A 25,018-nucleotide genomic window follows, 5' to 3' on the forward strand; every position below is an offset into this window, starting at 1 on the left:
TTTCCATTTATCAAAATACCACTGTATACATCTGTAGGTGCTATATTAGAGTACAGGTAATTCCTAGAGGTATTCCTATTAGAAACTGAAGACAGTATCAGATTAGTCTTTATAGGCCAATAGCAATAAATAACTTATATTTACATGAAACAAAGCATGCTCTGAATTTCAATTCAGCCTTTTGTATGTTGTTCATCTATGTATACAGCTGAAAATGCTTCTGGTGAGAACATATTTTTTCAAAGGAAAGAAAAAAAAACAGAGTTTTTTCTGGTGTTGTCAGGTATGGCCTGAGTGCTTTCAAATTATATCCCTTTAATATGAAAACAGGAGCTCCGAAACTGTATTTCTTTACTAGAAAATATAATGTTTATTAATTTCCTATGGCTTTATTGTCTTTTCCAAACTTAATGCAAAGTTCCTTCTGCATGCTTTACTAGCTTTTATGTATGTTAACCGATTTAAATGAGAGGTTGTGAAATGTAGAATACGAAATATTATAATTAAAAGTTTGTTATGACAACTCTAACACACCGAACACTTGAAGAATTAAAGTGTTAAAAATCATAGTACTTGGAGCTATTTAGCAAAACTTTCAAGACTGACAACTCGGCTTTACAAAACCTTTAAGTGTTTATTAATTGAAGTAGATTTCATAGAAATTCTTTGATCACATTTTTTACAATAAAGCTTTTGCAAAGTGAGCATGCATCCTAATTGTTTATTTACACAATATTAATATTCAGGCAGAAGGATCATGGAAGCACAGTTAATTAAATATAAATTAATGTGGTGGAATATTTAATTATCTATTCTACACCTCACAACTAATGATTATGTAAATGCCTTGCATTTAATCTTGTTCCCAGGAAATTAACTTAATGGCCTTCAACAAATGAACATTTTGTATGCATTGCAGGACAGTTTATCTAAATTTTAACAGCATGGTATTAGTTTCAGATAATAACATGATTACACAATTTAAAATGTAAATGTATACAATACTTTTGTTTTCTTGATTTTACCTCAGAATTTAAAGTGGAATATAAGACTATTTATATGATTGTAGCTCTGAAGTTCTGTGGTCTAAGTTTTGGCCAACATCTATTTTTCCAGTTTTGCTTTCAGCACATTTGCAATGCACTCTCTCACTTAAACACACAGACTATTCCTGGAGAGGAGAACTGGCATGCTGGCTTTCCCAGCTACATAACATGAACAATAGGAATATAAAAGATATATGAAAATGGCTTACTGTAACACAAAGCTCCGGCTAAATTGTCCAAACCCAGGTCCAGTAATGAATATTGAAAGTTATCCATAGCAGAGATTTTGCTCTGTTGACTGTAGAAAAAGCCTGTACCTTTCTGCAAATAAGGAGGGTATATATGTGTGTTTCCAGTAGATAGTTAAAGCAATATTTACATAGAAAATCTTCCGTAAAAGAAACTACTTTAATAGTTACACATAGAAAATGTAACAGTGCAAGGCAGTATGTTCATCCTCCAGTTTTTTCATTTTTAGAGATATTAGGCACTCCTGCATGCTCTAGCCTTGGAACCCAGAATACTTTTGACTGATCTCAGAATGAGATTATGTAATTACAACAAGTATGCTTAACCATCACTAAAGTACACGCCAGATATAGATTTAATGCGCCTGGAAAAAATGGTTTTTTGCTACTAACCAGTATAATTAATGTGCACTCCAGTTTAGGATTAAACTAGAAGAGTTATGCTTCTCAAACAGAGAAGAGAAAGGGTTATTTGGGTCTTATGCACAAACAAAAACTGGACTGATGATTATTACTTATTTGTCTGTAGGCCTAGGAATGCCTGTGCAGACTGTCAAACACTGCTTATTCTTATTACTCACTCTTTTGCTTTTGCAGAATGATTACAGCCAGAAAAAGCTGAAGTCCTATTCAAAGTCAGTGGAAGCCAATGGGAAATGATCTGAAATCAAAACAAAGGAATAACAATGAGATCTCATGTTACATTTTATAGCTTCAGAGCATTTTACATACTTTACAAAAGCAACACAACACTAAGTTATACAGCCAGGTAAATTTTACTGAGTAGTGGTAAATGGTGTTTAGAAAAAACTGAGAAACTATTCAAAGAATAGTTTCAGCCAAAAATATAATATGAAAGTTTTCAAAACTTATTATGTCATTTTGATATTATTTAAATTAAGTGTTTCATTTGTGAAATAAGGAAGAGCAAGAAGGCTTAAGAAGATAGAATCTCTGTTCCATTTATAAAGAATGAGAGAAAAAGAAATCCCTAGCTCTGACCAGGTACATTCATATGAATTATACATTTGCTTATCCATAGTGCTGCATTTGTTAATCATCACTGTAATTGCACTCGGGAAAAAGGGCATGGAAATTTTACAGAAAAAAGTCTGAGTAATTTACGCATCCTGAATTCAAGGGGAATGGATTTTAGTTTTAAGAGATTCAGCTTAAAAAAACAGCAATAGGAGGCTCCATTTTAAAGAAATTCTATCCAAAAGTCTTTTTGCTCTGGATTTCTAACCTGGGATTTATATGCTGAGTAAATCTTTGGGATTGCCTTCATGGTATGTCTGAGAAGACTACTTTTGACAGCCCATAACTGGACTTCAGAATGAGGTCTCAGAAGATCAGGAGTAGCAGAACTGATGTCTGATAAATGAAAGGGCAATTGCACTTCTCACTGGACTCTGGTGGCAGTTGCCTTCATTATACTGCAAGAGAGAGGCAAAGGACAGCCATTGTAATACCACAAAATACAACTGGAACTGTGAGATGAGTGAAATTTAGCACTATTTGGAGTGACATATACCACAGAGTTTCAGCCATCCAGCCAATTCACATACTGAAGATGTGTTCATGGTCCTTCTGGAATCTGCTGCTTCATTTCACACATTCATGTATATAACTTTAAGGTCCCTTGAGAATATGAAAGGAAGCAAAGGAAACAAAAAAGAAAAAGCAAAGAACTGCAATTACCAACAAGTATACAGCTACGTAATATATATGCAATTAGATAACTCTGCACAAAGTTCTTTGAACTCTAAGACACGCTGTATCCAAATTCTTGGATGCTCAAGGTATCTTTCCCATTGTTAAAGCACAGTACCTGTTAAAATGTTTTGTGCTTTAGATTCATAAGAGGTTCATATTAATTATCATTCACTCATCATAACTGTCATCCAAAAATCAGTTGAATAATCACACTGAAGTGCACCCATAAAAGTGAGTTGATCAAATTAAAATTAATTAGTTGACACTGTATTCTTTCTTTAGCATGACCTTTTACAGTCATCTTCTGCAGGGTGATGTTCATGTCTCTCAAATAGTTTTTTTGCCTCTGCAATGGAAATGAGTGATGTTACACTTGGTATGTTAAGTTCAGAATATGACATGGGTTTTTTGTATCTCGCATTTATCTTGCTGGTTACTACCAATTCATCTACCTTTCATTGTGTAAAAGTCCTTCATTTTATGTTTCCTTTCTCGTTTCTTGTTGTTTTAATTGTCCATTATTAACATCTAGTTTATTCTTTTTCAGGGTGAGAAAGGGGTTTAATCCTGCAAGGAGATGGAAAATTCTTGGAGGAGCTTAGCACTCAGTGAAAGCTGATTGCACTCAATAATTACACAGAACACTCAATACCTTCTAGGATCAGTTGTCAGTTGAGAAAGAAAGTGGATGACAAAGAGTGGAAATAGTTATTTTTGCATATTATTTCAAAAGGCCTAATTCAACTCTCATTTAAGTCAATGGGAGATTTTCCACTGAGTTTAATGGAAGACAGGGAAAACTCTTAACATTTTACACCCTTAAGAATCATGCCAGTTAAACATCTGTCTATCCAAAACTACAAGAAACAGAGCCATATGAGGATTCCAAAAACTACCCCATAGTCTAGCCATCATACAGGACCCGTCTCCACCAGGGAGTATGCTAACAGCAGACCATACTGAGTGATGAGTTCAGAGCTGGAAACAAATGAGATGATCTGAAACTGGAAGCAGTATATTTTAATATACCTCTGTATACAATTATAAGATTTGACATTGGTACATGATATCAGAAACCTTTACCACTTACAGAAACCAAAAACACAATGAAAGAATATATGCCTCCATGCTCTACAAAACGCTCATTAAACTATAGCTGAATCACAATTCCCGATTTGAAACAGGCTTTATAAACTTTCCATGCCTCTAACTATTAGACTAATGTATTCTTCAGAACACCACCCATTTATGTGGAATATTTCACTTCCTCTTCCTTTTTCTTTCGTCTCTACTGTCTTCCCCTTAAAACTCTTCTTGACCTCCTTTCCCAGACCTTCACCCCGCCCTTCTTTTTGTACTTATTCAGTGGAAAAAACTGAGAACTAAGAAAGTAGCGGCAGCTATAAAGTTTTTTGGGAAGGTATGTGGAGAGGGAGTTCTCAGGGTAGAGTGCTGGGGATGACCAGCAAGGGGAGCTAATTAAGGCTCCACAGCCCCTTTCCTGCTGCCAAGCTCCCTCTGAATCAAGTTGACTGTTTTGCATTAACACATTTAGGAGAAATTAATTTCCTCTAACTAAGAGGACACAGGAGAGTGATCCGGTTACCATCATATGTGGTTATCTTTGACATCTTAGACTAAATGATCTGACTATTTTCAGCTAAGTCAGTAAGGGCAGACTTCAACATCAGATCGGAACTCACACTGTGGCATCCATACTGAGACATATTAATAGCTCTACCTTTAGGTAGAGTGTGCACTTTCCTTTCTTCAAATGATGTAGGTGTATATTCTGCCATCTCCCCTGCTTACCATTCTTACAGCCTGGGCTCTCTTTTCTGGGCACCAAGCATCTTTAGAAACCAGATTAAATAGGATTTAGCCCAGAATCACCAGCATCACTTCTTCAAATAGTTAGGCTTCACAGTCATAAAATAGCAACTACTCCTTGGATTATGGCAGCACATTCTTGAGCCCATGTAATCTTAAAACATACATTGCAGGGCTCTAATTTTCAGTGACTGTCAGGCATCTGTTTATATTTATGTGGTGTGTTGATATTTCAGATGTCCTGCAAAGACTTTCACATTGATTGGGACAGAACAGCTCACAATTTAAAAAACTAAGTATGTGAAAAATCATTAAAGCATGTCCCCACTGCAATTTTCAGATAGGAGGTGAACGTAATTCTGTATTACCCATAGCCTTTTACAATTTTGTGAATAAGATGAAACCTGGACTTTTCAAAAGTCTCCAGCTTTTGTGTGACTCCAGTCCTGTTGAAGACATTGGTATTTACCAAGAGATTTTAAAAGCAGCAGAATTAGGTCAGTGCTGAGCACCTTTGAAAATCTCTATTAAGTCAGTAGCTCAGCCTCTACATAGTCAAAGAACCTCAGCATCAAATTTCAAAGCTGATGTTCTTTCTATCCTTTGTGGCTTTTTTTACTGTTTAGGAAAAAGTTGCATAAAGAAATGACTACTGAAGTGGAAAAAAATCAGTTGAATATTTGTGCACTTTTTCTGCTACTAGGTTTCCCCTTTTCATTTCTTTATTAGTTGAGAAATAATTGTAATACTTGAGCAGTCAGTGAGTTCACTTTATTAACAGTTCAAACATAATGTGAAGCCAATACATTTAATGTTAGTTATTAACCTTCTGTAAATTTAAGCTGCATTTTGCTCACTTAATTAGGTAAACTACATTGTTTTTCTCTTACTGGTTCCTCTCTTTAATATGAGAGCAATAAAAGCACCATAGGGTGCACTGTATTTTAAAAAATGCATTAGAGTATATATTTTTCTATGATTCTAAATTGTTTTTAAATTTTTTCACCTTCACTATTCTTACTCAAGATTTCTTCACTATAAAATATGTGATCCCTAATGCAACATTTTTAAAAAGTGACTGCACCCAGTCTGTAACTAATTAATTATCAAGATTATCTGTTCTAGTGACAGTTATTATTTAACAAAGCTTTATAATGCAAATCATGGCAGTTACAGTTCTATTCAAGTGATGTCTACATTTAAAATCTCACATAGGATATTGCCTTAGAATCAATTCACAACTTTCTCTTTTTTTTTCACCTTCTACTCTCTCCTTTACAGTTCTCATTTTCTTTTGAAATAGAACAAAACATTGCTAATTTGGCTCAAGCCATTCTCCTCTTCATGGCATTTTCCTCTGTTAGTAATAGTCTCATTGCAGACTGACTAGATCAAGCTATTGAACGTAAAGCTAGAGAGCATTTCACTATACATGAAATGAAGGAAGATCATGCTGGGACAGTCACCTTCAACATCATGCATTCAGTCTAAATTTACAGTAATAGACTCATACTCGGAGAATGCTTGCTGTGTTTGTTTGCAAACTAGTATGCAGTACTTACAAGTCTGTGGTTTTATTGACATATTCCTTTCCTTTCCTGTGGTTTTTAATTGAAACCCCCACTGCTCAGCCTAGCTCCTGGAAGTCAGAGAACAGAAGTTTCGCGTTTAGTTTAGCATTTAGACAAGATGAACACATACAGTAGAGTTCTGCTGGTTGATTATGAAATACATAGTTCAGGGTTGTTGGGGGTTTTGTTTTGATTAAGTAAGACTCATTGTATGTGTATGGAATTAGCACTATGATATTAAATTAATGATGAAGAAAATGTCTTAATGTGAAGATCAGCATGTGAATAAAACAGTCATTTTAATATCACTGCGTTAGTTAGAAAAATATTTGCTTGAAACTATTTGCTTCCTGCTACTACATGCACACTGCTGACTGCATGTCTGACCTGAGTATTCAGTTCACAGCCCTTTGAGCTATGATGCATTAGTAAGCTTGGTTAGCCAAGGCTAGGTTTTCATTCTGGTCACTATCTGGATGAGCTGAGAGTGAGCCAAGAGTAGTCCTGTGTATCATAAGGAAGGTATGATTTGTTTAAAGGTATACAGTATTCTTCACCAACATTGAAATATTACTACTTTAGGTATTAACAGAGTAACAAAATGCATATACAAAATTGATGTGAACTGATAAACAGAAGTCATGTGAAACTAATATCACATTTCTAGGCACAGACATATCACCTGAGCTGGAATTCTGATGACTTGTACCTTTGCCTTGTGACAGGAGTTAAAATCCATTGAAAGCATTGGTTACCAGTACAGCTTTCATTTAAAAAAAAAAAGCAAGGCAATGCAAATAACATGCAACTGTGACCAAAAATGGCAACTCATGTCCACCAATCAAGATTTAAAAACACTTGTGACTCCTGAGGGCTTTCTAAGTATGTGACTTGTCCTTAAAGTAGTTCCATTGCAAAACCTGGGTGTGATGAAGCAGATCTGCCAGCTATGGTTACAGTTTCCATTGCCAATGACAAAGCAAGCATCTATTATTATTGTCATATTGCAGAAGCAATTAACTCCTTCAGTTGCTATTATACATACAGTCACATGTATTATACATGCCTCACTTGTGATTCTAACAAGGTCAACCTGGATATCCTTCAGTGAATTTCTTACTGCTCTGAATAATTAACCCAGAATCTCCCTGTGCCTTATCGGGTGACCAAGACTACCTCTTTCCATCCAGATAATACATGCATTCAGTAGACTATATGATCTTGGGTTAAAACATGTCTCATTTCTTCCTATGATGAAATGAAGGGATTTGCTTACTTGTATTCAAATACAGATTGAACCAGCTTGCCTTGGATGCAGATGGGAAATAGACTCTTTCAAGCATTCCTCCTGTTGCATTAACACCCTTCAACCAAGTAGCCAGCAGAGCCTTTGCAGCACAGAAGTTCTGCATGAAAAAAACAACCACCACCAGCATTTGTCAAATAAATGTCTGTTCATGAATGACATAAAAGAGCCCATGTTCCTCAGTTGTAAATAAGAGAGAACACAGAAGTGTGAAAAGAACTCTCCTAAAGAAACAATGATATATTAATAAACTTGTGTAGGAAGCCTTGCTAGGTGAGGAATTAGACAAATACATTACTTGCTTTCTTTATCCTCCCACAGGACCATGCCTACATGACATGGTATTCACCTATGAGGGAAGAAACACACACACGCACACAAAAATCCATGACAAACAACTCACAATTTCAGAGTCCAGTTCATGCCACAGACTGCTGCACAATTACGGAGTTTACATGCATAGTAACAAAACAGTGAAAAACCTCCTATTTGATCTGTATATAGACTGGAAATCATGTATACCCCATGCTGACAAACCTTAACGTTTCTTTCTTTCTTTCTTTTGTGCTCATAGTTTTAATCATAACTGAAGAACTGACATGACCAGACATGACCAGAAATAAATGATTATATTAAAATTGTCAAAAGATCCTCCAAATATCTGGACTTCTTAACAAGTATATTGGTAAATTACTGATTTTTTCCATATGAAGCATATGACCAAATATGTATTTCCTGCATATGTGCTGTGGTGTGGACATGCACTCTGAATCCTTTTTATGAACCAAGTATTGAAATATCTGGAAAGCAATTATTGATTATTTACGTAAAAGGCATCCTCCTTAGGAGAACTGGTGATTGAAGCCTGAAGGATTAGGCTCACTGTTCACTTGTTACTGGTAAATATTGTCTTTTAAAAGGAGATCACAAAGATAACCAGGTTACTTTTGGTTTTCCACATATGAAGGCTGGAAGGTATAAAATTACTATCATCTTGTTTGAAGCTCTTTCAAACTGAAATGGTAATCTACTGATTTTACCAGTGGGACACCAGAATATTTAAGAATTTGCAAATATCCCTGTCAATGTTGCTCATTATGCAAGAAATAAACCATAACAAGATGACATTGTAAGACAGTGTGCTACTCCTTTGAGGGATAAGTGGGAAACAGTTGCCAGGAGTCCATTGAAATTCCAGTGTGCAAAGGACTGCCAGCTGGCTGTCCACAACAGAATAAGACAAAAAAGTGATATTTTCTGACTATCACTACAAGAGCAGCCATTTGGCTTAAGCCCATTCAAAATCAAATGTCCAGCTGGGAGCCAGTTCCCATTTGCCCCTTGAAGGGTTAACTCGTGTGCAAAAGGTAAAACAGCTATTAGGTTATTGTTGCAGCAAAGAATTTCTTTGACTGGGGAGCAGCAGGAAGAAAAATCTCTTATTGCACTGCAAATAGTCACCTGGTAGGCAGGTATGTGCTGGCCAATAGGATATGAAAGAGAGCAAATGCAATAAAGAACTATTTTTCAGACTCCAATGCTGGTGTTCTGGTGTATTTGCTGTACTGTTTCTTAATTATACAGACAAAAGCTTATTGTTAGCTAGATACTGTCCCAATTAACACATATCTGTTTTGAAGGCATAATTTTTCCACTTTGTTTTCCACATCTTTTCCACAATCAGTTTGTAAAGGGGAAGTTAGATTATCCTCCTTCAAATGAGCTTTTAGTAGGGAGTAATGTGGAAACTACATGAACCCAGAGACTACAGGCTGCTGAGGCACCATAGGTTAGTCTTGCAGGTGTGCTCTATGCCACATACGCAGGAATGTCAGTTACCCTCATCACCTGCAGTTACAGTGCTTTAGGTGCTTAGCCTTTGAAATGCTGAGGGCCTTCTGTCTGCAATGCTAGTAGTCTCTCCTCAGCTTGCAGCTCTGTAACCTTTCAAGTGCTGTGGCAGTGTTTTCACAGAGACTCTGTGGTGGTATTTTTCTCTTCCGGTTCTCATGCTGCTGTTCTTGTGCTGTTATTCTCATGGCCTTGTACCTGCAAAACCCGATATTGCTGTTACTGCAAGTTCTCACAGCAAGAGTTTGTCACTGGCGTGAGAATCACCTCTTCTCTCCCCTCCATTGTAGCTTTTGGTTTACATTAAGTGACCCAATAACTCGCATGAGCCTTAACAACCTATCAGCATGCAACATGTACTCCTGATCACAGCGTTCTCCAGCCAGACTAATAGCATTGTAAGCAGGAACAACCAGTAACAAGTTTGCATGGCTCCTGATGAAAAGTATATAGTCAGTAAGGGAAAACTGTCACAGTGGGACCACCAGCTACATTGGGGAAATGTCCAGGGAAGCATGCTTGTTTGGCAACTCCATTGCTTCTCCTTCCTACTAGCTGGGGAGAGTTTTCCGTTTCCTTTTCCACTTTCTCTCTTGCCATTTTTAATTTTCCCCCAAAGTAACCTTCACTTTTGGAGTCAATGTATGTCATCAGCTACAGCCCACACCAATAAATCTTTGTGCTTCTCACCCTGTCTCAACATCCTTTCTGCACTAAGACTTTGAGGTGGTACCACTGGCTCACACTTGGATGAGAGAACCTTGGATTCAAGACATCGTAGAGAAAAGGAGGCCAAGGTCAAGGCAGGAAAAAAGGACTCTTTCGTGTCTTTCCACTTTGCTTTTGCACAGAGGGCAGCAACTTTTACTTACATATTTGAAAATACGTCAATGTCAGGGAAAGACACCACCTTGGCTTTGAGCTTCATCTAGAGATGAGGCACCAAGTGCTCCTGAGCTGCAGGTTGTGAATTCCTAATACTGGGGAAACCTCATCTGTAAATGCTTTCAGCTTAAATTATGCTGTTGATATAGCACTTGAGGATGGTACTTCACTGAGGGAATGACACAAAACAAGCTGAGTTCTGGTCATATCCAGAACATGCTGCCTTTACAGTTGGCAGAAAACTACAGTGGGAAAGAATTTCATAAACACAGGAAGACAGCTGCCTGTTGGAAAAAATGTGTTGGAAAAGGTAGAAAATACAGCCCTGGATTAAGATGTTTTCCATCTTTTTAACAAAGTTTGAGCAAAGAAATTTAACCCATGATACCACTATATGCATGACTCATATTTTGGCATTAGCTCTGATCAAGTCTTTGAAAATAAATAATGACAGCTTAATATATGACTGATGGTAAACTGTAGGTTTGTATTTGCTCTCATTTTTCTCTAATGACGGTTTTATCCTCCCCATTTATTTATGATAATTTAAATGTTCTACCTGCCTGCTCTATAATGCAGAGCTATTACGTTGTCTCATTATTGTGAAAAAGATTCACACCAAAAAAAATAACTATTTAAATTAAAATGCAACATCGGATAAAAATATCTATGCTGATGACCTATATTGCAGAGTATATTATTTTTCTTTCTCATGTATGGTAACAGGATTGGAATACCTGATTTATTCTTTATTTAGAATTCAAAAGGGTAGGCTTATTTGCAAAGTATTAGACAAAACTTTCTTAGCTGAATCCTTAAAGCTTTTTCACAATGCAACATGTGATGCTATACCAGGCCCTATTTCTATCTGACTCGTACCAGCAGTCCTTCACATAGACAAAGATCCTCCCTTCAATCATTAGATCAAACTGAATGTAGGCTACAATCATCATGTAAAAATAAACTACATGGTGTTCTAATACAGCACATTTCATGGCTGACAAGGAACCAGTATTCTTAACAAATTTGTGTTCTAAATCCTTTACCCATGATAAATGCTATGTTTTTCATTTATCTTGAAATGAACACATAGTTACCATGGTTTAGACTCCAAAATTTGAATCAAGGATTGAGTCATAAAACAAGCAACAGAGGATGGATAGCTAAATTCCTAGCTCTACTCAAATATCTCAGCTTTTACACATCATAGGGAACTTTTCTGCCTATGCTGAGACACACTGGTAGATCTTTTCCACCTATGATGCTTAAAACATAAATACAAATTTAAAAGGCAATTAGAAAGAACTCAAGTTCTTTGCAACTCCCACTTTAAACTAATCACATCCTATAAGGCTGTTTGCAAGGCTGGCCCTTTGTGTCATCTAATAAAAGAAGTTTAAATCTTGCACTTTGATTACCTAAACGTGAGGTAACAAAGTCTCAGTATACTATCAGATCTACTATGGATGCATATCTCTATGCTTACATGGAATGCTTTGTGTCCTGTACTCTTTAGAGCCAGTTGAGATTGGCATAAAGCTGGATAAAACCAGCCTGTTTCATGAAAGTTTATTAGTATTTTCCTAAAATTAATCATGAATGTTTTTGACAAACTTCCTCTATGATCACTGTCTCAAAGCACTTTCAGTCCACCATGAAAATTCTGACAATTGCTTTTTGTATGCAGAAAGGAATCGACATTTGTCAACTTGCCCCTCGCATTTATCTGCTACCATGTTATGGGTGAGGCAGAATAAATAAAGCCCTGCAGTGGATTGGGACACTGGGGTTTATTTAAGAACCAACACAAATAGAGCTTTTACCCTATCTGATTATCTTCACACACACTCACTCATTCACGCACCCCTGGCACTACATTCTTGAGAGCTTGATTTCCCTTCCCAGTCAGGAGGTCATTTCTAGTCCAGGGAGGCTGGGCAGAAAGTTCTGTCCGGCTGTGCTGTGTAGCTTCCCAGGTGTTAAGGCCAAGGTCCTTGGGCATCCCCTGGCATTTCTGTCTATCTCTGATCTCCAGGATCCTTCTTCCAGCTGAGGTCTTGAACTTCTTTCCAAGACCACTTCTTATCTTCATGAATCCTTCTTTCTGCTACCAGCTCTTCTTTCCAGACCAACTCTTCTTTCCAGAACCTGATCTTCCCAATTTAAACAGTTTATGTGCAGAAGCACAATGTGTGCTCAGCCCCCTACTTGGTGGTTCTGTGTCATGTCTCTTTATTAATAAACTGGAAGATTTGTGACATGCCACTTTTGTTTAGTCCAGTTGTCATTAAAATCTACAGCCAGCCCATACTGGTTGCAGCTAGCAAGGAGCAGAGAGTTCTGATTGAGACTTCAGAAGTTTAATTTTGAATATTTGTCCACACATGCACATACTCCCAATTATCTCCCACCTGCTAGTGTTCACAATTTAAGCTAATTATTTGCCTACAACATACCATTAATACATTTCCTTCCATTTTTCTTTCAAATTACAATTTTGATTCCAGTCTACTTTTGGGTTATTTGTCCATTTTATTAGAGAATTCAGAAATTCCCAATTCCCAATCCCAAATGTAATAATTATTAAATTATTAATATCCACCTAATATAATGCCATTTACTTCAAATGTTTAATACTTCACTTGTCAGGTCCAACACGAATTGACTGTAGGTGTCCTGAGGGGAACAAATGGCATAATCTTGACATTAACATATCTGGGGCCAAGATTGTACATTAATGTCTAAAAGAAGTAGGGAGGGTGCCTGATCTGTGGCTACACTAGCGGTAGGAGCATGCTCAAACCCAGCAGAGGCCATGCCATGAACACAAGCTCTGAATTTGCCAGGACTCTTTTGGGGGATTTGTGTTACAGCACAGCCCCTGTACAGTTCTTTTAATGTATCTAATCGCAGTTAGGACAGATCCTGTCCTAAAAGTAAAGGAACTCTCTTTCATCTTTATGGAAGCTGTTGCACGATGATATAAACATCACCAAGTCTTGATTTTAAAATGTTAATTTATCTTCCCAAATTACCACACTCACATATGGCTCATAATTGCAGTATCATGGAGTGTCAATTGAGCAAAACAGATGTATTTTTCAAAAAAATGTGACACTGTTTGCAAAAGCACTCTATTCTCCATGGGTGTGCATGCTGCTTCTACCTTCTGCTTCAGTACCTACATATTGATACTGCTGAACTAAATGCAGATTTTCTGCTTCAAGTATATACAACATTAACATTCAGGCCAGCAAATCACTTCATTCTGAGAGTGTTTAGATGTGGATAATGCTGAATAAACCAGTTAAAGCAAATGCTTGTGCATGGAAGTAACAGACCAGGATTTCATACAGAACCCACAAGAAACCTAAAAAAGGATATTCTGATATTACGTTCGATTACTCATAAATTATGAAAAAACCTAATGAAGTATAAAGTAGCTTCAGGTATAGTAGTTAGGAATGACAGCTTTGGTAAATTAGAATTTTGTCCCATTAGGTTTTAAATTTGTGACTTCAAAGGGATCTGCACGTGTCTGGTAACTAGTATGAAGCGCCAAGTTGCTCTGAAACTACTCCATTGACCTTAACGAGCTTTAAATTTGGTCACCATGAGGTCCCTGTCTAAAATACATTTTCTTGCATAGTGCTACGTGAAAGGTGCTGTTTGTCAGTTCTTGATTAAATCATCCTGAAGATCTAGTCCTATCTTTCTCTTTGGAAAAGACTTTGCAATACATTAGCTGTTGGACATCATTTTGGTACTGCTATTCCAACTAAGATTTGCTTTGCTACAAAGTCTCATTACTATGTGAATACCATTTTACCCTAAGAAATATTGAAGGAATTCAGAGTTCTTTACTGCATTTCAGCTCACAGGACAGGAACTTTTTTGTGGAAGATGTTTCATTTTAATTCTTAAATTTTGCAGAACTCCTGCCTTCTAGATTCACATTGGTTTTAGCTGAATATCTGGTTGGTTTTCAGACAGCTTTCTCATCGTTTTCCTACTTTTTTGAAGAAAGAAGCAGGGTTTATCTAATTTTCAAGAAGTGTAAATGCATGTTCTTTTCTGTTGGTTTTTTTTTCAATAGGAATGTCATCCTCCTGAACTATTTTAAATATTAGCTTTAAAAAAAGGCATGTTTGTAATTTGTATTGTCAAAGAAATCGACTGCTTGATAGTTCTAGCTCTGTGGTGTGAAAAAAATATCCACTTGCAAAAACTGCAGGAAAAAAACAAAAAAATATCCATTGTAAATACTGTTATCTTGAACTAATTCCTCTCAGTTATCATTCTTAATTGCTTGCTGTGCAACTAGTCATAGTGTTCAGTAAATCAAAAGCAGTCTCACGCAGTTAGTTTTTGATCTTTATTACTTTAAAGTTTAGCTCTCCAGTAGTTCAGAATTAGTTTTTCATTGCATTTCTGTCTATCTTCATGTATTTTCTTGCAGCAGAATTTATAGCAGTATCTTCTTCATATAAAGAAGAAATCTCAAGGTGATGGATGCAGAAGTACTTCTGAAACAGCGTGATATACTGCTGTTATCTTTTAGCTCTTTTGTATGCAGTGCTCCGATGAGAGTTAGATGAAGAGGTAGATGGGGACTGAACCCTGATGCACAAGCTAGAAGCTCTTACCAGATACAGGCAGAAATAATAATCATACATTGAAAACCAACCATAATAATTTTACTTTTATAACAATATATTTCTCATAAATAGCAATATTTAAAATATCTAGCAGTACTCTTCCTCTCTACTTGGCATACTGGATTCCTCAAAATTTTTACCTTTTGGCTTGTTTGACACATTTTTAATTGGGCTTCCTCTTATTCAAAGGAGATTATATTTAATTCCATGAGAACAGGATGAAAGCATGGTTCAGTTCCCTCCCGAAGTCAGTTAGCACTTTATAGAATTGGGTCTATTATCCCTGCACCAACCCAGACACCTTCTGCCTTGCTATGAAAGTTGATAGAGCAATATAGTGAGACACTGGAGACTGCTGTTGTACTCCTCAATCTGTTTAGGTAAGTTTATACCCTTCTCTGGGCCTCTTTGTCTCTAATGTAGGGATGGTAATACCGGCTTTCTTTCTAAAGCATTTGCAAAAATACAATACAACATAGGTAGTGTTATTATTATAATCTTATTATTTCACTTACAACTTCTATAACATATATTTAACTCCTTTTAACTTACACAAGAATACCAAATCATATATAGCATCAGCAGTCCCTAGTTTTTAAATATATCATAGTGGACACACCATCACTGCCAGGAACGAGGTTCTGCCACTTGTAGCTGTGCTTCAGAATAGAACATTATTGTGTCTGAGAGTCTGATTCTCCATGTTAGAATATCAGCATTGCAGATAAGACTCTATATTGGCTTCTTTTATGGTTTATGCCACTAAGAGGTCTAGGACACAATTGCAGATTTTTATCTTCTCTGTCCTATGAGATATGAAATTGTGAACCTACTCAAAATATCACCATTGGAAACAAAAGGCAAAACTGATTTTTTTTTTACTGTGTAATGTGTTACTATCGACTGTGTGGCTCAATTCAATTTTTACAAGGCTTCCCTATGAGGTGCAAGAATCTGATTTATAAGTCCACATTAAAGCCTCCTTCACTTTTGAGATTCTGGTTAAATATTATATGATATGACACAAGTATATTGAAAAATAGAGTTTCAGTTTCTTACTATGGGCTTTTGCTTGCTATCCTTGCAGCATGTTCATTTCAGATTGTGCAGGATGTCCTACACTTCTATTTTTTATGTATCTCTGGTAAATGTGAGAGTTCAATTTGATATACTGCAATATATTCTCTCTCAAACAAAAGTTACCAGATCAGATCCTAAGAAAAGTCTTCATCTTCTGGAAATGCTTAATGTATTACTATGGGCAAGCAGAAATGAATATTTTATCACATGCTATTATTATGGATGAAACTTTGATTCTGGATGTCTTTCGATGAGATGGAAATATGTGACACGACATTCCAGACAGATTCAGTATTACACAGCTACAGTGAGGTTTACACATGATTACTTGGATCAGTATCTCAAAATCTGTCTGTGTAACAGAAAAGCTTGTTTTATTTTTGCCTCATACTGTTTATAAACAGCACAGATTGTTCCTAGCCTTTCCATGGCCACAAGAATGTATTATAGCATCTGTTCAGATTGGGTTTCTGACTCTAGGAAGGTTTTGAGCGACAGCACACAGTATTTAACCACTGCTACCTAGAAGTAAACCAACAGGTGTTGAGCCTGAAGAAAAAACACAGAGAAGACACGGAATGTGAGAAATCCAAGTTCTACTGTCCCTTACCATGAACCAGACTAAGTACATGGGAGAGCAGAGATGTGGTCATGAAAGTGGGTTACATGAGGGAAAGAGGTGATGTAACTGAGAATCGTCTGTACCTAGAATTCATCCATACATGGCATAGTTATGTACCAGATATCACCTTAATAAAAAAATAAAACAAGAGAAGGCTCACATTCCAGAGTGATCTCTCAAGGAATAAGTAAAGAAAGATACACCTACATAAGATATGCATGTGTTCAAGGAAGCCACTTGATGCCAATGTATGCCAATTTTAGAATGGTCTCAATCTTTTTTACAACTACACGTAAAGGCTAGAGTCTACAACAGCTACATTAAACAGCAACTCTCCATACAATAGCCCTGAAAAAGTCATATAGGCTGTTGGGAATAATTAGTAAAGGAACTGGTACCTGGGCAGTGAACAGCATTATACCACTGTACATGTGGTGTATTCACATCTTCTTTATTACATGTAATTTTCATACCTCAAAAAAGGATAAAATAGACCTAGGAAAGATTAATAGTGTTATCAGACATATGGAACAGCTACTCTATTGAGGGAGGCTGAGCAAACCAGGATTCACAACCTTGGAAAAGATCATGAATTGCAAAAAAGAAGGTAAGTAAGGACTATTAACTAGTTCTTACAACAAAACCTGATAAGGCATGAGGTTTCAAAGAAAGAAATACCTTTTTCTACAATGCAAAATCCATACTGTGCCACAAGGTGCTTTGTATGCAAAAATTTAAATGGGTTCGAAGAGTAGATATACAAGTGGCATGCAATAATACTTTTAAATATAGCTATTGATATGATGATCATGATGCAATTTTTGTCTCAGGAAGTCTCTAAGGAGTGTCTGTCCAGAAGCTGGAAGCTTATATCTGGGAAAACAGTAATACAAACTTGTTTACTCCTTCACTATGCCTCAGTGTTATAAAAGATGTCCCTTTTGTCTGAGTCAGGCTTGCCATTCTTCTTTTCACCACTACTGTATGAATCTCCACAGCAGAACTAGTATTGGCGACTGGTTTCCTACTTTTTATATTTTTTTAGCTTTCATAATCTTCTTGTCATAGTCAATTGCAAGCACATTCATGGCATGTTAGAGTTAAATCACAAGTGTTCTTAATTTAAAAATTATTAGCATACTACATAATTAATTAGACTTTTACACTTCAGTGAGTTTTGGTTCCCCAAAGAAAATTGAGCATAGAGAATATAATTTGATTTAACTTTTTGTCAAGGTTTAATCTACCTGAAACATTGTTATATTTCAGGGCAAGTATAAACTGTTTAGATCTTGTCAGAATTTCCTTAGTGGGAACAACATTTACTTATTTTAATGTTAAAATAAACCAAAGTCATTTAAACATAATGTTTTATCCCTTCCCAATTAAAAAAAAAAATATATATATATATGTAAGCAAGGAATACATTCAGGCTGTATCCAAGGAATATTAGTACAGTTGTCAGTATGCGAAAGCTTGAGACAGAAGTGGTAATTCTACCAGAGATAATTAAACACTTAAAATAAAATACAAAATTAAAAAGAATAGGTGAGAGAAGTGAAGAAAATAAATGCCTTAACAACTGCTAAGTAGGTTAAGAGGACTTAGACCTGCTAAGGATATTTAATGGTCTGTTCACTTAACACTGGGCATTTGAGGAGTCTGTGCAGCTGACAAATGATGCTTCCTATTTAAAGGGTTGGTGAGAAGAGCTAATAGCAAAAATCTCCTCCAGCCTTTGATATACAAAACTAAGTAGCTATAGTGAGCTCTCCATTAACCATGATAACCAGAGACTGAGAAACCCAGATGATTCAAAAATTCTTATCCTATTCTGCTTCTAGATTTGACATGCCTCTAAAATGTTTCTCTGAATTGTACTCCCAAGTATTCTCACTTTCAAATGCAATTATGTAGACAACACCACAGACATGCACAGGAATATTCCAAAACGTAAAGCAATCTACCCATGTTCATGTTATGCTGAGCCTGAGCTGATCAAGTTCACTAAAACCTAGATGCACTGAGTAGTGCAGAAACATTTGAAAGGTTCCCTGCTGAGCAATCTTGGGCTCTGAGAGTGAGTGCTGACCCTGAGCTAGTAAGCCCTACCAGACACACTTCCACTGTGTGCAGAATTGGTTTGGGTGTGCTTGCACTGCTCTTTTAATATCAGGAACACTGAATATCCTAATCTGGCCTTCTGCATGATGTGGTTAAGCTACTAACTGCTACTGCCCTTCAACATGACTGAGCATCCTATTTTGTAAAACTGGGACTTAACACTTCCTTTTCAGTGAAGAGTTTTAAGGTAAAGAGCGTCAGGTATGTGAAAGCCTAATTTTCTAATGTTCCATGATCTACCATATCAAATAGACTGTCCAACTAGATAAAATGTATGTATGGATTAAAATTCCCATATCGTGTACACTGAATGCCAGGTGAGATATGATGAAACACTGGAACAGGTTGCCCAGAGAGGTGGTAGATGCCCCATCCCTGGAAACATTCAAGGTCAGGTTGCATGGGGCTCTGAGCAACCTGATCTAGTTGCAGATGTCCCTGCTCATTGCACAGGGCTTGGACTAGATGGCCTTTAAAGGTCCCTTCCAACCCACACTATTCTATGATTCTATGAAGAAAAGTATTATGCAAGAGCAGTGATATATGGATCATAGTCATACAGTAGGCACATACATTATAACTCATGAAGACAGCAGAGATCATACTCCCTGCCCCAACTACCACAAGCATTGAGTATTCATCTTTGGCAGAGGCACAGCTTTTGTGTCTTTTCTGGTTTTGTTCCCTCCTTTTTCTTTGGTATTAACAATTTTTTTTTTCAACTACAACAAGACTCAGAGCACTGGAGGAGTGTGTGCAGTCAACAAAGACTGCTTCTAATATAGATAGTTGGAGGGAAGGGCTAAATATAATAATAAAAAAGTTCCAGTCTTTGATGCTACAAAGACTGAGTAGCAGACCATCAGCCCCAAATGTGTTGGATGGGATAAACTATTCATTTTGTGAATGGGAAGGCAATTCAGAGTCCTCATCTGGGGTGATTATAATCTATAAATCTATAAAACTTCTATAATTCATCAGTTCAACACAAGGTATTTTTTTAGATGACTGTCAGGTAAATTGTGTTTTTTCACAACCGCAGCAAATGAATAAAAATGTTCCTGTGTTATAATATCATTTATAGTCATTATGCCTCTAGAGGACCGCTCATTCCAAATTAATGGTTTGTTGTTAATTCTCAATTTTATATCCTGCCATAAGAAAGCTTGGGAAGAGAGAAATATTTTATAGTCTTAAATATGTAGACAAAGCATTGTCTTCCGCCATGTCCATAACTCCCTGTAGCCTAGTTTATCTTAATCTGACTGGAATAAAAAAAGTCTTAGAGGAGGAACCAAATATGTAATTTGAATACAGATTATTAAACAGCAAAAGCATTCAAAAATAAAATTTTCTGTCTTGGAAATAATCATATATTTGAAATGTTGTTCAACAATCTTTCAACGTAAAATACACAGAATTGGCTTCTATAGCAGTGTACAGGAAAACGGTATTTTTTTTAGCAGATAAAAGCTAATCCATTGAGCCAAAGTTCATTCGCTGCCTTTCTTTTTTCCTTCTTTTTTATTTCTTGATGTGTTTTTTCATACAGTGGAACATCTTCAATAAAACAGGTGACGAGTGCCTCTCTTCTCCTGCTTCCTCTTTCCCCATATAGTAGTTCGAGAACTCTTGGGATATGGGAGGTGTTTGTTGTATAAAACAACTGGTGTAGAAAAGGGGTGAATTTTGTGTGAGCAAAGCATTTTTCAAAATACCACTGATACCTCTTAAAAACACTTAAAAAACCTGTCCTGGAAAGCCTGCTCCAAGGCTTTAAGAGTCAGCAGCAGAGCAAGAAAGCTTGCTCTGAGCAAGATACCTACGCTCTAAGCTCAGCTTAGGTATCTCATATTCTAGGTTGGCATCCAATTCTCAGCAAATAAACTTTCTCAAATAAATCAGCTCAGCCCCTCTATATCGCCATTGACCTATTCTTTGCTGAGCCAGCCAAAAAGTTGTTAAAGAACAATCACACATTTGAACAGAAAGATAGATAGGACTCAATTTAGCCTATTTTCAGTGACATACTGCAGCAAAGATTGTAGTAGTATTACAATGTTATTTCAGGTCATGATAGCTTTGAAATAATTTATTGTTAATAAAAACACTATGAAAAGTTACCACTGTGTGTGCTTAGCAGCCCTTTTATAAAGTTAACATCTTTGTTCTGTTAAAGCCACTTATAAAATACAGCAAATGATACTTGTCTACATGACTGACTAAATCCTACAAAATTTACTCTTTAAATTAGATGAAGCTGGTGTAAAATCAGTAAGATAGTGTTTCTTCTTTGTCTTTATTGCAGTCAATAGTTCAGCTATTTAACTCCATTTTAAAATAAAATGAGTTTTCAGTCGGCATGTCAAGCAGCATACTGAATGTCAGCAATAGTTTTATTAAGGAATTATTAAACATACAACATGTAGGTTTATTTTGGTAAACCTGATGTGTTGGATGACATTTAGTCAAATCAGGATGCCACTATATCCAGAATGCCAGGCCTGAACCAAATGCACGGAAAAGAAATGAAGAAAATTTTTACACGTACATATTTACTTTGTATTTGGTGTTGTTGCTTCATTGGCTCCAATACACTTTAGAGGAGCTACCCTTAAGCTCATAGGAATTCTGAAAGTGTGATTTCCATATGTGTCAGCAATCTGACAGTTTCTTTGAAATCACAGTTTTGCACCAGGCTTCTGTGCACTAGGTGAGTTTTATCCTTTCCACATTTTTCTTTACCAGTGTGTGAGGTCCCATGTTCGGGGCAGGTGATAGGGGCAATGAGGAAGGGGAAACAGAAGCCTCTCACGTGCAAGATCCTAAGAGGTGCCATATCCATAGATCGAGAGCACCACAACATCACCTTTCCTCTGTGTGACCCTAGACTTGGGGAGCTGTGTTGGCAGAGGACAAATAAGGCCATGGCAAAAAACCTAGCCCAGAATATCATGACGGCGTTGAAAGGCCACGGTGTGATGCTGGCAGTGGATCAGTAGAGGCTTAATGTTGGAAGGGGGGAGATGTTTTTGTGAGACCAACTGCCATGGCAGAAGATCTGGTGGGGCAACTCTGCAAGAATTATGTTTAATCAAAGCAGCTGATATTTAAAAACACTGTTCCACTGGAAACTATGATCTTTGACTTTTATTCTAGCTATTGCTGTTTGCTTTTGAGCGATGCTGAATTTCAAATCCTAACAGAAATGGAATCTGCCTAATTTGTGTGATGCTAATTTTTACTAGGTTCTAGACTTTATACATGAGATATCCTTCCTTAGAAGGACATCTCATGAAGTGGTATCTTGGATATCACTTACAATTGTAAAGCTTACTCCAGAGAGAAAAATTCTTTCAGGACTTGGCTCTTCTTTTGTGTGTTTAAAAAATATAATCTATGATCTATAATAACCTATGAAAGGCTAGCTTACTAATGTTCATTCTGTACTATATCTTATCAGAAAACATTTTACGGATCAGCAGCTTAATTACAGATCTATCAAAGAATCACAAAAATTAGAAGTGGAAAAGGCTTAGTACACCACTTAGGTTTGCTAATGCAGGAATTTCTCTAGAGGATATTTATTGTTCATCTACTTCTCAGGTCCATTTTAAAATGTGCATAGATGGGTTCCGCTAATGCAGAAATTCCTCTGGAGCATATTTATTCCTCATTTGTTTCTCAGGTTCATCTTAAAATGGATGTAGATGGTTAATGCATTAACATTGATGGTGCAGAAACATGCATATCAGGGGGCTTTCTTTGCTTCTTTTGAAATATATTTTCAGTTTTAGGTTATTTTGCTAAACATGTTGTATCTATTCACCCTCAATGTACTTCCTTTTAATTTATACCATCACTCAGAGTATAAAGCCTTTATATACTACTGTAAGTAATGTCTCTCCTCTAGTTTTTTTAGTAACCTTCATGAGTTTGGAGATGGTTATAACATTTTTCTCATTGAACTAATTCTTTATTAATTAATAAGAATAGATTAAAATATTTCTTCAAAACCTTTCAGAGCGCAAGTGAGGAGAGATGCACAAAAAAGAATAATAGGAGCAGGTATGGAATAAGGTATGCAAAACAAGTAAGATTGGCTGAATTCTGCCCTAAGAAGTGTCTGTTTTATTGATTATTTCAGTCTATTGGTCTTTCAGAGAAACATTAGTATGTCCAATGATTTGATAATGACAAATGAGATCAAAGATGGTCTAATCAAGAAATAAGTGCTAAACCAGCATGGAATAGGAAAGCAGTGTGTGAACTAATTTTAATAGACACCAGTTGTCTGTTTTGGGTTATTTCTTTTCTTTCAGTTGCAAGGTTGTTCTACCAAAATGATTTTCCATGAGGCTGGTGACAGTCTCATTTTTCACTATCAAGTAAGTCTGCATTATCAATTACATTCTATCTTATTATAAAGCTGTCTGTTCCAACACTCCACTATGATATTGTTAGGGGGAAATAGCATCACGGAATACTTTCAGCAATGAAAGATTCACTTCTTTAATAATATTTCTATAAATATACTTTCAGAATGCAGTATGTCAAAAGAAAATAATTTTGAATAATAAAAGCTGATACACCTAACAGTGTGTGGGACAGATAAAAATACAGATATAATAGGCCAGTCTTCAGCTCCTCTCCAGCCACTTTGACCCCAGCATCCAGAAAAAGATGCAGCCTGGAGGGTGGATGACTCCTAGGGAGCACAGGACCTCTAATTTTTGGCAGTCCCCAAATAACAAAATAGACCTTGAGGCTGCTCCAGTTTATATCAGCTCTTAGCCATACTCAGACCTTGATTTACCCCAAGGTTGAGATCTGATGTCAGAGTCTGAGAGACCAAATATGACATATATATAAAGCAAATATAATGCTTATGACCTTCACTATTCTTAATTTAAATGTTTGTATAAATCACATCCACAATACTTCCTGAGCTATACCAAATCACCTTCCCATACTATAACTTTCATATTTCTTACAAAACAAATGAAATTAACTCTTTAAGAAAGAGAGAACTGTTATCCCTCTCACATTCATGTGTGTTTGGAAGTTGAGTCCCTTATACAAATGCTGATTTTCAGCTCACTCTGAGGATTATAGTTTCCATCTGCACTTGTCTGGCAGCAGTTTTAGCTGGCAAACAGCCAGGAGCATAATCTGAACCACAGCTGATTCAGAGGGCCCAGAGTAGGAGGAGTTCATAAAGGAAAATTGGTTGCTGTTACACAGTTGTTCATAAATATGTCTGGTTTTTTACCTTAGAGAATTGTGGCTTTCCATTTTAAAGTACTAGCTCCAAATATCAATTCAAACAATCTCCTTTTTTTTCAAAGTTCAAAGAACATTGCTAGCATTGTTAGACCTACTGCCTTCTCTAGATGGCCCATCTAGAGATGGGCCCTTCTACTGGCCCATCTAGCCAGTAGAGTCTAGCTCATGGAAGACAGTGAGAATATCAGGCACCTACATAATATTTCCATGAGATTCTTTAGTGCCGTATCAAATCACTTTAGATTTTGTTCTTTGACTGAAATACATGTTTTCCTTTTTTATAAGGTATTGACATTTTCTGAAGAAACAACCATTTTTTGTGACTGATTTCATTTCTCCAGAAATATAAACCAATCCCAAAACTGTCTAAAAACACTTTCAAAGGAAAGCTTTCAACCAGCCATATTATAGCACTGTAAGTTACACATTTGGAAGATTTTCAATCTTTAAAAGATTTATTAGCATGCTGTTTTCAGAAAGACTTTCATTTCTCTAACCATTATTGCACTGTGCTAAGGGACTATGTTTAGTGTATTGTGGCCAGGTTTGATAGAAATTAGATATATTTCTTAAAAATTACTGATAGCATTGATGAAGGAATATGAATTTTGTAAGTCAATGAATGCTTTTATATGTGTGACTCCCATTAATGTCAGTGAAAATTCCTCAGGCTTGTAGCCCTGAGCCTTAAATTAGATTCTTACACATTTCAGTATTCCTGATTATGTATTGTATAGAACATATGCTATGACATTAATGAGGCCCATAATTGCAAACATCCTAAATGGACAGAAG

Source organism: Mycteria americana, chromosome 8, assembly GCF_035582795.1.
Source record: "Mycteria americana isolate JAX WOST 10 ecotype Jacksonville Zoo and Gardens chromosome 8, USCA_MyAme_1.0, whole genome shotgun sequence".
Taxonomy (NCBI): domain Eukaryota; kingdom Metazoa; phylum Chordata; class Aves; order Ciconiiformes; family Ciconiidae; genus Mycteria; species Mycteria americana.